Here is a 16,645-nt window from a genome sequence, read left to right on the forward strand (position 1 = left end):
TCAGCCAAAACTAACGTGTAGAAAAAATAAGTAAGACATAACACTTTCGTAGATCTCTCTCTCTCTCTCTCTCTCTCTCTCTCTCTCTCAATTCAGCCGAGAAAAGCACTCAGGGGTCAAACGGTTATGTCTCACTTGACGACAGGAGGATGTCAAAGGAGGGTGATGCTTTGGTATATCTCAGGTTCTCTCTCTCTCTCTCTCTCTCTCTCTCTCTCTCTCTCTCTCTCTCTCTCTCTCTCTCTCTCTCTCACAGGGAAAGACGAGATCTCCTTACACAGATCTCAGCGTCTCACACGACACCTCCCATCCCCATCTGAAGGTGACTCCCTTATAAGCTGATCTTCAAAGCCCCTCTTACTGCTCTCGATAGGGGATGAGCTGGGGGCTGAGGGGAAATGAGAGGGGCTGAGTTGGAATGGGCCGGGATTGAGTGGGATCTGGCTGATGACGGGGGTGACTTAGAGGTGACTATAAGGAAAGAGATACGGACATAAGGCATAATTTTTCGTAACCTTGATAACAGATGGGCACCTCAAGTAACAGAGATGGAGTGTGAGGAAGAGGTAGACTGAGAACATGATAGAGGGATGGAATTCTTAAGTATTTTGGACTAGGGTGAAATAGGTCAACAATCAATTCGTCAAAATTCAAAATATGGACAGGGGGTAGTCACTCTTCGTTCAACTGATACTAAATGAACAATTTTCTGATAAAAATTGAAACCGAGAGATAGGGTGAGAGGAAGTGATAAAGAGAGCACAAGATAAAGAGGTAAAGGTCGTAATCGTGGTTGTGATGGAGGTGATAAAGAATGATGACGACGATGGCGATGGCGATGATGTTGATGGTGATGATGATGATTATGATGATGACAAAAAAATAAAATAAATAAATAAATAAACGTCATTTTATCTTGTGCTTTTTTTTTATAGTATAAAGTTTTCTTTTCTTTTTTCTACATAATGTGTTCAAAAGATTACTATATAAAAGAGTCGGCAAATCATTCAACCTAACTCAGGCCAACTCTACCTATCCTAACCCAACCTAATCCAACCTAACCTAGTCTAACCGACCTTAAACAAAGGTAACCCAGTACAACCTAACCTACAATCATCTAACCCAACAATTTAATCTCAACAATCCAGCCTAACCTAACTAAACCAACCCAATTGAGCCTAACCTAAAGGATGAATTAGTACACACAAAAGCCTACCAAAAACTGACCAACTCAATCCAACCTAACCTAAATTAAACCAACATACCTTTAACCAAAACCAAACCAACCTAATCCAACCCGACCCACCCTATCCGAACCATAACAGGCTCAAACTATCCTAACCTCACTCTACCCTTCCTAACTTTACCAATGACAAATCGCCCTAACCTCACCCAAGCCAAGCCAGCTCAACCCAACCTAACCTTATCCAGTCGATCCCAACCGAGGCCTAACTTTCTCCAAACGAAGCCAACCTAACCTCATGCAACCCAACCCAACCCAGCCTAACCTCGCCTGGCTTGCAGTGGTTCCAGTGGTATAATTCTGAGCGTGAACTGACGGCTTAAGGCTTACCTCTGGAATTATTCATACACAAAATCTGCATTTAATGACAGCTTTACGCAAGATCGGGTGGCGATAATACTGCAATACTAAGAACAGACAATACTACAATACAACATGCCACTACAATACTGCAACATCAACAACAGCCACTACAACACTACGATACCAACAACAGCCACTACAATACCAACAATAGCCACAATACAAGGGGATTCTGGTGTGTGTATGTATGTATAGACCGTTTTATTTTTACCCCTAACATAAATACTATACGACATGGCTGCGTGGAATGTGATGGACCTCAGTTACGGGGCGGGAATGAGTCTCCTTGGTTACTAACGGAACCTGAAAAATTAAGTCACAGTTGATGAGCCTTCGTTGGGTAGAAATGAGCGTCTTTAATTATGATCTATATCTATCGGCCGTATCTATTTATCTATCTATTTATTTACCTGACGGAACTGGTCCACTGCTGTAACGTGAATAGGGCATCGACAAGCCTCCCATGCATTTATTAACCTGTTGCTGTGTACTCCTTTGCAAACGTCTTAAGTCTTTCAATACAGTGGCGTCTTTTTTTTTTAGGTCACTCTCCCACCAGACGATTCCATACAGTTTAAGGAAGACCTCTTGTAATGATGGTGTTAACGTGAGAGTGAGGGGGACAGAGTGCGTGGGAGAAGGGACTGAGTGCGTGGGAGAAGAGACTGAGTGCGTGTAGGGGACTGAAAGTGTGTGGGGAATTGTGTGCGTGTGGGGGATTGAGTGCGTGTGAGAGATTCAATCTGTTTGAGGGGGGGGGGAGATTGCGTAGGAGGCGAAGTGAATGCGTGTAAAGAGGACTAAGTGCGTGGGAGGGGATTGCAGTGCGTGGGGGGCATTGTGTGTGTGTGTGTGTGTGTGTGTGTGTGTGTGTGTGTGTGTGTGTGTGTGTGTGTGTGTGTGTGTGTGTGTTTCCCTGATTCGCTTTCTGCTTATCCAGTATTTTGATCACAAACACACACACACACACACACACACACACACACACACAATGCAACACGTACTGTACATAAACTAAAACACTCGCAAACATAAAATACACAAGTACAAGCGCAAACAATCACGAAACATTCTCTCTCTCTCTCTCTTCCTGGATATACCCGAGTTTCCCCAGCCTCGTAAAATGTTAAGAGAGACAATTTTAAGGTTACCAGACTGACTTTAAAAACTTGATAATGGCTAAGACCACTTCTAAGGTTCCTCGCCTCAGACTTTCCCTCTTTTTTAACGCAAACTTTGGGATTTTTTCGCCTACGCCGCAAGAAGCAGGGTATATGAGAGCGGCGCCTGCTTATAATCTTACCTGCTTGTTGGAGAAAACTTACGGCTGACTCCGTTAACGAGATGAAAGGCGTTTTTCATTAAATTCTCTTCTACCTCATGTTAGGTGAATATATTTAGCTTGAGACTCCTCGTAGTGAAGGGGTTAAAATGGCTATATGTTTGAAAAGTATCTCCCAACCTGAATAAAAATCGTCTGGAGTTATAATGAGTAATGGGAGAGTTATATAAAGGAACAGTCTCCCCCATGAAATCGCTGGGACGTGGCGAGTATCAAGGGACGAGTCTGAAATTACAGGGTCAGTCTTGCACATTGGCGAGTAGTTAGTGTTGCTACCTGGGAAGCTACTGGGCCGTTAGTGTCAGGGGTCTAATCATGGTGCGGGCAGCTGGTGACGCTCAACTACATTGCCCATTCAATCTTCTGGGGGCTGGTACGTAAATCAGTAAAAATGAATACTCTGGGTAACATCTTGGGGAGGTAACTGTGGTAATGATGCAGCTGCCTTGTATCTGAGGATTAAGAATAAATAACATGCCACAAGCTCAGTGGCCTTAGTTACGGACATGAGCACGGGGTTTCAGCTCCTCATGGTGTCTAGCCCCACCTTTAAATTTTCCTTCTACGTTACTTCTTAGTACTCCTCCTCAATGACTTGTGTAGCATAGCACATCCAGGTCCCTAATTATACAGCTGCGTGGACAGTGACAAACAGGAAACAAACTAAGTCCACCAGCCTGACCGGTCAAAGAATCGAACTCGGGTTTTTCCAGCTGCGAGCTAACCAATGTGCTAACCAATACACCAGCGGCTCCTCCTGGTACAGTAATGGTACCCTCCACCTCGAGCGTCGCAGCGGGCTCTCAGTACCTTTGCCAACGAACAAGATGTGAGAGATTACAAGTCTTCCCAACCACTTCCTTCTGCCTAAGCCCGAGGGGAATATAGGGAGCGAACACTTTCCCCTCCTACCTCGGAGATTGATTCTAAGGTTACCACTCACCGCAGTAAACAGTTTCCCGGTTTTCATGTCACTCACCGTAGACCCCATGAAGGCATAGCTAAAATACTTGTGTAAATGATGGGCGCCCCCCACCTACCATTTGGCCTACTTTGTAAAATTGAGCGACATTCAGAGTGACCCAGAAAACGTCACACTCCCGGGGCGGTGACTCAATTCTCCACCCTGCCTCCCCTCACAAGATGGTATGATTACGAAAGTGGCAGAGCTGAGAAGTGGATGGTCAGGGAAGTGGATGGTTAGGGATGTGGATGCTTAGGCAAGTGGATGATTAGGCATGTGGTATGGTTAGATAGTAACATTAGGGCAGATGAGTTAAGAAGATGGTAAGCTTACGTAGACTTCAAATGACAGGGTTAAGGTAGTGGAAAGGTTGGGAAAATTTCGTTAGGAAGGTGGCTGGCTTAGGACAGGTTAGGTGAGTAGGTCAAGGTAGGTGCCATCTTACCTATCACAAGTAAAACACAGGATCCACCAGCTCTTGTTATCCGTAGCCCGAGGACGTAGTTTGTATTATATTTTTCTTTCATCAGACGATTTTATTCAGCTCAGGGGAAACTTCGAAATAGAAGGGCATTATCCGAGGCTTAATATACAATCGTCTGGTGGCAGCGGCAACAAAATAATAATGCCGTAAACACCTTCACTACGCTTACATATTAATTTACTATATCTACGGGAACTTCAGACGATTTCACTCAACTTACGAAGAACCTCTTGGATTTCAGATGCTTACAAAGGCAACACTGAAACCCTACTAACCGAAAAAAATCTTCCCTAAGTTAAATATAATCGTCGGGAAATAGCACAGCCGAATTAAACATACGTCGTACTGAAGGGGTTAAACTAATTTTCCGCCACGGGTGCACTTACGAATTTATATTATGTCAAAATGAGTTGGAGGAGAGAAAAGAACATTTATTGCCCCATCCGTTGCTATGGAGACGCGGTTTATTGTGGATAAAACAGACAATTTGGTTTAACTGAGGGATATAAGGACATTCGGTGGGTAATAAAGTATCTAGATTATCTCAATTAATTTTTTTCGTTAATAAGGATTTTTTTTGTACAACTTCGGGGAATTTAGTTGAGCTGAGGGAAATTCTGGCAGTCGGTCGGTAATGAAACAGCCAAATTATTATCTTTATTATTATTATTATTATTATTATTATATTTATTTTTATTTACTTTTTTTTTCTTTCGACACACCTGATTTTTTTTTTAATTAGAGCTAACATACCTTTGAATAACTATGGCTGTAGAGTTAAAAACACAAATCTCTTCCCATTTCTGTCTGAAGAAAATTTACGACTGGCGAAACAACGAAAATCCTGTCTCAACTAATGCGTGTCTCAAATGGTTCGACTTTTCCGCCACGTATTCGTCAAGCACAGGGAAATTACTCGTTTCTCTGACTGCAAATCTGGTAGGCAATGGGTTATAGAAGATACTGATTGACTACGAACGCACTGAAGTATTTTAGTTAACCTTCCCGATCTGCGTTCAGTCCCAAAGATGAAACAGAGTATCCTTCGCACTGTAGGAGACAAGATGAAGCAAGGTGGAGCGGCCTGGGACTCTACTGCACGTGCATAGAGTTCAATCCTTCACTGTTCACATATTTAAACCCTAGGCTACATACATACATATATATATACAAACCCATAATGCAAACACACATTCATGCACACATACACATGCATACAATCATACGTACAACTAAACCAGACGATTTTATACAGTGGAGGGAAATTCCAGGTTATGATGTATCAGTATCTCATACACACTACGGTCTACTGTAAAATGAATAGCCTACCAAACCATCCTACTGAGTTCACATGAAGAAAAGCGCACACACACACACACACACACACACACACACACACACACACACACACACACACACACACAGACGGAACTCATTCCCTTTTTCATCTACCCATCTACTTACCGATCGAGTATCCCCCTATGTATCTATATTCATTTATCTATCCATCAATCTATCTACCAGTCAGTCTGTCTGTCTATCTCTAGGGAAATCTGAGTACGAAACTAAAAATGGGAGAAAAATTAAGCGTTTTTTTTTTTTCCTGGTCGGCCTGCAGGGAAGTCAAGGACATTTATTGGTGAAACTCTCTCTCTCTCTCTCTCTCTCTCTCTGCGACCTGCGACCTATTCCACTTAGTCTGTGAGATTTCGTAACAACCCTCAGTGATTTTTTTGCACATCACACCTTAACAACCTCTAATAAGCAACTCACATTAAAAGTAACACAAATAACATACAAGGGGATATCGGGCCAAATAATATATGAAAAATAAACGGAAAAAAGGAGAGATGCTAAAAATGTCTCCCAGGCCGACCGCAACACAACCCGTTTTTAGTTACCGGCCAAGAAAGCAAAACTGCCCCGTGTGTGTTATCTCCGGGTTGTGTTGCTGTGGGGAAATGCTGGCCTTACTTAAAAAATAAATAAATAAATAAATACTTTTTCTGATCTCGTGAAATATTACTATACACTTTTTTTCCTTGAATCAACACTAAATTCTCTCTGGTTATACCTGAAGAAATATTGAAGAATTTTTACATACTTGAAAGAATATAAACCCTGTTCTTATCTACCAAAGGAAATATATAAATCCTGCTCTCATCTACCAGAGATATTATTAAATGCAGTTCTTATGTATTTGGAGGAATACTGAAGACTTTTTACATACCTGGAAGAATACTACATACTATTTATTATCCACCACCACCTCCTCCTCCTCATTTATCATCATCATCATCAACCCAGGCCTCCTTTCCCATCCCAAAGTACTGGTACACAAAAAAGGCTATTCCCGTCTACACAAAATACTCTCCTTACGTATTTCAAGAGAGTACTGACTACCTGTACCGTTTTTACGTACCTGGCAGAACACTGGGAGAACACCGGTACCGTCTTTACCCACCTGGGAAAAAAAAAAAAACGCTGTTGTTACATGCCTCAAAGAATTAGTCCATGAATACTGTAAATAAAAATAAACTAGGCATTCTTTTACGCATGTGAGAGAATACTTAGTCTATTTTTATTTACTAGATATATACATCACCAGTCATACACTTAAATAAACACTTAATTCCGACTCTATATGGCTGAAAGAATACCGTACCGAACACTTTTTTACACACCAAGAGAATAAAACGGTACTGTGTTTACATACATAAATCAAAACCAAAACAGCTTCTACATCCTAAAAAAAAACACTCAATACCGTTTTTACACACAGTACCTGAAATATGTCTAAATAATGTTCACACTACTTTTTAAAATACTACCCATGTATTCCCTGCGTGCTGTAAGAGACCGGGGATGTATCTGTTATTCTTGCCATCAATGCCGATTTTATTCAACACGTCAGACCTGGCAAACCAGAGGGGTTCGATATGGCGTTATTATGCCCTTTCAGTACGAGATAAATTTCCTAAACTTAATAAAATCGTCTGGTTGCAGCAAAAACCAAGTAAAGAATAAGAAACATGTCACCGGAATTCATGGGGCAGTCCACCACTACGAAAGGTATGAACAAGGCTAATTAGAAAGGTATGAACAAGGCTAATTAGAATCGTCAGGTGGAAGTATGAGTATTAAAAATAAACTAACGAATGACCTCCTATGTGCTTTAGTTCGGCTAACGTCAGGCGATTTTATTATGACCAAGATGTACCTGTGTCGTTAAAAATATATATAAAAAGATCACGAATACCGTTACGCAAAAAATAACTAACCTCCCCCCCAAAAAAATAAAGTATCGCACAGCTAGCACATATTATTTTGAAACACGGACGATGCATTGTGATATATGGAGTACCCTGTGATTAAATGTGTAAATATTATACCTGGAATTTATTAGGACTCTATATCGCATAAACGTTCACATTCTGGGTGTTTTTTTTTTTTTTTTTTTTTTTTTAAGGCAATTGGTTAACAGATTTATGTGCCCTACAAAATTCGCTCATTTCACATCCATCGCACCCCAAAAAACTTGCTCATTTCACATCCATCGTACCCCCCCAAATTCGCTCATTTCATATCCATCGCACCCCCCAAGAAAGTTGCTCATTTCACATCAATCGTAAAAAAAGAAAAAAAAGAAAAACTCGCTCATTTCACATCCATCGTACCCCCAAAACCTCGCTCATTTCACATCCATCGCACCACCCCCACACTCGCTCATTTCACATCCATCGTACCCCCCAAACTCGCTCATTTCACATCCATCGCATCCCCCCCCCGCCAAAAAAAAAAAAAAATCGCTCATTTCACATCCATAGTACCCACGGTGTGCCTTTTTTTTTTTTTTTTTTTTTTCTGACTACGTAAATCCAGCTTTCGATGGGCCAATATATTCATCTCGTGGAAACTCCGCCCAACATAATTAACCCTTTCAGCCCGAGGACGTGATTTCGTTTTTTTATTGTACTCCCACTTTGCCTGACCCTCAACACTTCCACTACGTTTGGTCCAAATCGGATCAAAACTGAGTTATTTGATTTACTGAGCCAGGAACAAAAATCACACACACACACACACACACACACACACACACACACACACACACACACACACACACACACACACACACACACACACACACACACACACACACACACCTGGCACTTCCATACACCAGTGTGCTTCCTGCGGGTCACCGAAATCAAGGTGTTAGCTTTGTGGCAGTGAATATGTCTTCGTATTTCACAGCAGCCAAATTATCAACTGCAGAAAGTGTGAAGTGATTAGCACCTCCAATCACGATGTTAATTAGACTAAGCTCACCTCATTATCCCTCTTTCTCTCTCTCTCTCTCTCTCCCCGCTCCCCTTCCTCCCTCCGCTCGTCCTCCACATCTACCTTTCCTTCCCCTCCCCTTCTTACCCCTTCCTCTTTTCACCCTTACCTTCTTCCCGTAATCCCTTCACACCAAGAACATCCACCCTCTCTACTTTTCTCACTTTCTTCTCCTCCTCCCCCTCCATCTCTTCTCTCTTCATTCGCTCTCTTGCCTATCGTCCTCCCTCTTCTCTTTTCTCCTTCTCCTCACCTTTTCTTTTCTTCCCCTCTCATACGCATATTTTCCTCTATTTTCCCCTCTCTCCCTTCTTTCTTTTCCTCACCCTCAACCTTTTCTTATTTCCATCCCTCTTAAGTCTTTATTATCCTTCCCTTCACCTTAACTTCCTTTCTTCTTCTCACCCTCACCCTCCTATTTCTTTTATCTCTCTCACACTTCCTATATCCAATACTTCCTCTCTCCTCTCCTCTTCCTTTCCCTATTCTTTCATTTCTATCACACTTACATTTTTATCTCCTTCCCCCCTTCACACTTGCCTTTCTCCCTTTCATCATCGTTCTCACACCTATAATTTCGTTCCCCTCTCCTCACCTTCCCCTCCTGTAGTGTTTTCCTCATACACCTAAATTTTTCCATCCTCCTCTCCTTTCTTCTCTCTCTTTCTACTCTTCAGCATTATCTTCCTCTCTCTTCTTTCTTTCTCACACCTATTATTTTCCCACCTCCCCCTTCTCCCCCCATCCCCCTTTTCCCTCCCCCCCTTAACACCTGAAACACCTGAGGAGGCCGAGGTGTATTGTGGAATGTTTACAACAAACCACGCCAGGCCAACCGCTGCCAAAGAGGGAGGAGGAATGAAGGGGGAAAGGGAGGATACAGGGGGACTGGAGGGAAATGGAGACAAGGAGGAGAGATAGAAGGGAGATTGGAGAAGAGATGGGGACGAGTGAGGTGGCCCCACACTCCTGCCAACTGACTGCATGCCCCTTTCCAACACCAAGGAGCCAAAATCTGGGAGACTTAGTGAGCTTACGTAAGGTACTCGGTAACTCTCCTGCTGATTCACCAACTATTAATAAATGCATGTATTTGCCTGTATCGTATCAGAGGACAAGATGGGGTGATGAAATTCGCAAATTCGCCCGGGTGGGAAGGATCACCGTAACACTCATATCATGCTGAACAGAGAAGGGAGAGGCCTTCGTCGTACAAAGCACTGTCACTGGCTGACGACGACGATGATGGTGAGATGGATTCTACATTTATACCATAATCTGTCTATGGCTGATTCATAGAGGAGACTAGACCTTCCCACAACCTCATGACGGTGGCTCACATCGATCTGGCAAGGTGGGTGGCATTGTACTGGTGAAGACCCAAGTCCTCCATCTCAGTTACCACGCTGATGAGACGAACCCAGCCAGACCTTGTGATCACTGAAGCTGGTAAATCGGGGACGCCGCCGACTGAGATACAACACACCCGCCGGCTTACAACACGCTGCTGCATTAGTCACGCTAATTTTGGCGATTAAGGAACCAGTATGATTACAATTATTCACCTTCCATCTGTCCTGTCTTGTTGCTTATCACAAGAGCTACGAGACTGCTTGCTGGCGTCGTAGCTTGGATATCTCTACTCCATAACAACAGCGATTGTATAAATGAAGGCGAGTGTCTAGTGACCTCGTGTAGCAGGTAAAGGTGAGAAGGGCTTGTTAGTGCCCGGTATGTGGTCAGGCTGGCACTGCCCTCTCCTCTCTAATTCCCTCATCCTCTCCCCATCCCTCCTCTCACACTCCCCCCCTCCCCTCAACTTCTCTCATCCCCTCTAACTACCTACCCCCCCTCTTCCTCTTGTTTTCACTCTTCTAACTGTCTCCCCCTTCTCTCTCCTCCTCCTCCTCTTCTCTTATTTCCCTCCCCTCTCACCCCGTCCTTCACCCCATGTCTTTTCTGTCCAGCATTCTCCCAGCTTTACCTTCTCCAAGTGTCCCCTCTTTCTCCCCTCCACCAATCTCTTGCTTTCTCCCCTCTCCACATCCCTCTCTCCTCACTCTTCTATTTCCCCCCTCCATGTTCCCCCTCCCCCCTCCACTTCTGGCTTCTATGTAATCACAGCAACATACATGGCCTATATAAAAGCTGCACGTAATTCTATCAACATATGTACACAGAAAATTGCACAAATACACACACACACACACACACACACACACACACACACACACACACACACACACACACACACACACACACACAGATGACCGCGGACAGACGCCGATCAGAACACAACACCCACTCTTGCCTCGCGAACACGGGTGCAATAAAACCACTCACAGCAGAGATGAAGACTGCGTGGGCGTGTCTGCGTTGCGAGATAAAACCTTTGCAATCACTCTGCTTGAAGTGGCTGGAACAAGGCGAAGCTTCCCAAGAGTTTCTAATGCGATTATGACGAAAGCTTTGTTTGTGGGAATGTGAGGGGAAATTCTCTCTCTCTCTCTCTCTCTCTCTCTCTCTCTCTCTCTCTCTCTCTCTCTCTCTCTCTCTCAATCATACTTGTCTAAAGAAGAGTAAGAGAAATTGAGGATGAGTGTGTGTGTGTGTGTGTGTGTGTGTGTGTGTGTGTGTGTGTGTGTGTGTGTGTGTGTGTGTGTGTGTGTGTGTGTGTGTGTGTGTGTGAGAGAGAGAGAGAGAGTGAACAAAAACTTCTTTCCGTCAAATCTCCTTCCCTTACCTCTCTTTCCTGCAGCTTTTTATTTCCCCAGCCGGTTCATTCCCCAACCGGTTCATTCCACTAGTTCCTTCCAAATTGGCCCATTCCCCCAAGTCACTTCTTAACTGTTTAACTTCCCACCCGGTTCATTCCTCAACCAGCTCATTCCCCAGCCGGTTAAGCCCAACTGGTTCATTCCCCAACCGGTTCATTTTGCAGTTTCCCCAATCGGTTCATTCCCCAGTGCCCTCGCTCGGTTCATTCCAAATTTCCCCACCTGATTTCTCCTCGATTTCCGCCACTGGTTTATTCCCCAATTTCTACAACTGGGTTCATTCCCCACTGGTTCAATCCCGGTTCATTCCTCATTTTCCCCAACCGGTCCATTCCTCATTTCCCCAGAGCGGTTCATTCCCCACTGGTTCAATCCCGGTTCATTGTCTTCGGCTGCGTTCTCGAGTCCAGATATCCTCTTACAGCTGGAAGACTCTCTCTCTCTCTCTCTCTCTCTCTCACACACACACACACACACACACACAGATTATCCTCAATTTGTCTTACTCTCCCTTAGGCAACTATGATTGTCTGAGAGAGAGAGAGAGAGAGAGAGAGAGAGAGAGAGAGAGAGAGAGAGAGAGTTACAGAAGCCACACAGACAGTACGATGCCAACTATGCTGTCTGGCTTCAACATTACCATTATAGGAGGAGCTGACACGTACACACTATTTACAGAAGTTTTAGAATACGAGAGAGAGAGAGAGAGAGAGAGAGAGAGGCAGACAGGAAGACGACAACAACGACAAGGACAACCATGGCTGCTGCTACTACTACTACTACTCATATTGGGCTTAAGAGTTTTGGGGTCTCTGGGGCATAGCATCTTGTGAAGGTCCCCTAACGGGACGAGACCGAACAGGATGGCTTATGTAAGGGCAAAGGCTAGGGGTGCTGGGGTATGGCCTGCGTTTTGGGTCTACGGCTCTGTTCCCTCCAGATGTGAAAATGGTATTTCAGCGAAGACTCTGGAATCTTTTAGAACAGGTTTTGTAAAAGAATATTCCTTAATTTGTACACCTTTCTCTCCACAGCATCTCTATAACCTTGTCTTTCTGTGAAATTATGAATCAATAAAAAAGTAAAAAAACGTACACAGCAGTGTCTGCTGTTCTTTCTTATTTCTTGGGAAAAAAAATATCTATGTTTAGTATTCACACTGTCCTGTGGGGGCCTCTTTTGTGTGGAGCACCATAGGGCTATACCCTAGCCCCAAAGAGCCCCCTTTAATTCGCCCCTGCCACTACTAACACTGCTCCTGCTGCTGCTGCAGTCAAGCTACTGTTATTGTTGCTACAACGGAACACTACCACACTAACTGCTGTAACAACTATTTCCTACAACAACTACCACATTTATTACTATCATCACAATCACTAACAGAATTTTCATCATTCATTCATCATCTAATCCAGTGTTGCCTCATGAGGAGCGTAGAAGCCCGGGGCTACGCAAGCTGGTCCTGACATTTAACATAAGTGACCACCCTCACTCATCCCTGAGTGGCATTACGTGAGCAAGAAACCCAAACCACCCCTTGGATATAAACTTGCACCAGCTCAATCCGACTGGAGGGCCTTAATTACCCACTAAACAACCAGGCGCCATAATTTGGTTATATGGTTACCAACCTGCGTAGTAAACGGTTTCCTGGTATCCAGGATACCATTTGGCTTGTCATTCAGTGCAGAGTCATCCGTAGACAGATGGAAGTGGAAAGAACGAAGGAAAGAACGACAGAAGTGGAAGGATGGAAAGACGGAAGGAAGGGAAGAAGAGTAGGCACCCGTAGGGCAGCACTACATCGAATGAGTGGATGGGGAGCGTCCCCATCAACTAACAAAATTACTGGTATTAAAACCACCCTATAAAAAAAAAAAACTACCACACCTACCACCACCCCCACAACTACCACTACTGCTGCCACCACTACCACACCTACAAAGACGACTACAATCACTGCTACAACTGCCTGGTCACAACTACTGCCACCACTACCACAACTACAGTCTTTATCACTACTATTACTTCAACAACAAGTACCACACTTACTGCCACCACTACCACACCTACTACCGCCACCACTGCTACTATCACTACTACAACTATCACCGCTAAGAAAATTACCACCACCACCACCACCACCCAAACAACTACAACCATCACCACCAAAACTACCACAATTACGGCCACTACTACAATCATACTCCAAACGGTAACCATTAGAGCCAAGTCCCACTAATTAATGACGGGCAGAATGACACGAGAGAGAGAGAGAGAAAGAGAGAGAGAGAGAGAGAGAGAGAGAGAGAGAGAGAGAGAGAGAGAGAGAGAGAGAGAGAGAGAGAGAGAGAGAGAGAGAGAGAGTCCAATTACCTGAAAATGAACCATAATACAGGAAGCCAATGTGCTCATTAAAACAACAAACTTGACCCCTTCGTCTCTCTCTCTCTCTCTCTCTCTCTCTCCCGGTAAAAATGAAAAAGTTACCGGTAGCTCTACACTGAATATTACATTACTTCACCTGAGTATGTAAACCAAGAGAAAACATTTAAGACTCAAAGACACCATCCTCTTACTGTAAAACTCTCTATAATTCCACCATAGAAAATACACTCTTCATCACACCATATAATCAAAATGGTACAGAGTCACTTGAGATTATAGTAATGTTATAAATGATACGAAGATTTAGGAACAAACCAAAGGAGAAAATTATAGAGCTAAAATGTGCTTCACTTGACAAAGATGCTCTACGAGGGATCTGATTCTACTGTACAAATTTGTCAAAGGTCATGACAGTGCGGTTATTAAACTGAGAGAGAGAGAGAGAGAGAGAGAGAGAGAGAGAGAGAGAGATGGCCAAAGCGACAGACAGACAAATACACATAAAAAGACAGACACACAGACTGATACACAGGGAAAGACAGACAGACAGACAGATATGGCCAAAAACATTACCCATCTGTTAAGGAGTCACTGCTCCTGTGACACGGTACAGCAAAATACAGCAAAAAGCTACAGTGCAATACAGTAAAAAGCAAAACACACGTCCCTCGGGAAAGTACAAAACCCAACTCCAAATCCCAAGCCTAGGCAGGTCCCACGGCTGAATAATGGAATGATGAATATTTAACTTCGTCTCCCTCACAGGCTAGGGAGAATGCAACCTTCGAGATAAAACGTTGTGAAGTTATTTTTGTATTCCTTGGCAAAATGTGATGCTCGTACGTGAAGAGTGTGTTTCTCGTTCACCTTTACGGCTCTCGTTCCATCCCTCTTTTCCCCTATCCTTCTTACTTCGTTTCTTCTCCCCTCATCCTTCCTTGGTCCTTGTCTTTCATTTGTTTTACTTTTCTTCGTCACTTTCCCCCTCCCCCCTCCTCTCTCTCTCTCGCTCTCTCTCTCTCTCTCTCTCTCTCTCTCTCTCTCTCTCTCTCTCCTACCATACTGGCTAGTACAGTACCGGTACTACAATTTTCTCCCATTTCTCCCCCCCTTTCTTCTCAGCCTCATCCCTCATATCCTTCCCCCTCCCTCTCTCCCTCCTGTAACCCTTCTTTCTTTCCTTACGTTTTTCTCTGCATTCTTTTTCTCCTCCGCCCCTTCACGAGCAGACAGAGACATACCGGAACCCAAGAGAACACGAAGGCTGATTTTGCATTCATCCCTACAAGTGAATCTGTCCTAAAGACACCTGCGTACTTCACCCCCCCCCCCAACCATCGCATCCGCTCTCTCCCCAAACACACATCCCTCCCCCCACACACCCCCTTTCTCCCCACATCAATTTTTTTTTCCAGCCTTCTTTTAGACACGAAGAACCGCAGTCATCAAGCTGACGGATCGGAATCGAAACTGGTGTGTAACCAAGCTGCGCCATTTCTTGTCGGCCTAACTGCAACGAATCCACCACATCTAGCCAAATTATTTTCCAGAAAGACAAAGTTTGCCTTCGCATCTCTGTGAGCTCGGAAGCAGTCTTGTTGCCGACTGCACTCGCTTGGAAAAACTGAAAATAGCCTACACGAATAACTGAATAATTCTCATGAAAATAACACGACATACAGTAAACAGAGCTCCATTTATTAGAAGAATATTTATACCATATATATGCTGTCCACTTCAGCATAAAATAGGGCTCTTCGTCTATATTTACATTTTGTGGTTTAATAGGGAAAGGTAATGTTTTTGCCAGCCTGTGTGTGTGTGTGTGTGTGTGTGTGTGTGTGTGTGTGTGTGTGTGTGTGTGTGTGTGTGTGTGTGTGTGTGTGTGTGTGTGTGTGTGTGTGTGTGTGTGTGTGTGTTTACCCATGCAACTCGTGTACAGCTTGTCCAGTATACATGACTGTATAAGAAAACATGTCGCAGCCTTATGTGTAATTAAACAGGTGATGGTGATGATGAGTGTAGGTGTGTGTGTGTGTGTGTGTGTGTGTGTGTGTGTGTGTGTGTGTGTGTGTGTGTGTGTGTGTGTGTGTGTGACAAAGAGAGAGAGAGAGAGAGAGAATCTGTAGGAGCATCCAACTGAAATGACCTGATAACTGAGGTACATTAGTTCACGTCGATAAAAACAACAGCAAAAACAACAACAACAACAACTCCATTCCCCCCCCACCATTCTTTTGTACCCTCCCTCATGTACCATACTCCCTTGCTAATTCCCTCCTCCTCGTTCTTCCTCTCCTCACCTAACACCCTCCCGCCACTCCAAGCCGACCTTCCTCATGTACTCCTCCACTTAACCCTTTCTGACCTGAGGAAGTACTGAAGATATGGAAGCATCTCTAGGGGCGGGTCAGTCCGTCTCTCCCCAGTGATTTCCGAACGCAAGATGCTTCGCTCCTGTAGACTTCAGCAACTTAGACACACCACACCACACACCATATCACTCTCCCACATTACACTACACAAAAGCACCCTCTCACACCACACCACACCCAATCACCCTCACACACCACACTACACAAAATCACCCTCACAAACCACACCACACAAAATCACCCACCCATACCACACCACACAAAATCACCCTCCCACACCACACCACACCACAGCAAAGGCATTAACTAAAGGACGCAGCAGCTCCCGCATCTCGTACTTTTGTATTTGTGTATTTAATTTCGCT

Source organism: Coenobita brevimanus, chromosome 55 (genome assembly GCF_032717465.1).
Source record: "Coenobita brevimanus isolate Jiangsu-jjx chromosome 55, ASM3271746v2, whole genome shotgun sequence".
Taxonomy (NCBI): domain Eukaryota; kingdom Metazoa; phylum Arthropoda; class Malacostraca; order Decapoda; family Coenobitidae; genus Coenobita; species Coenobita brevimanus.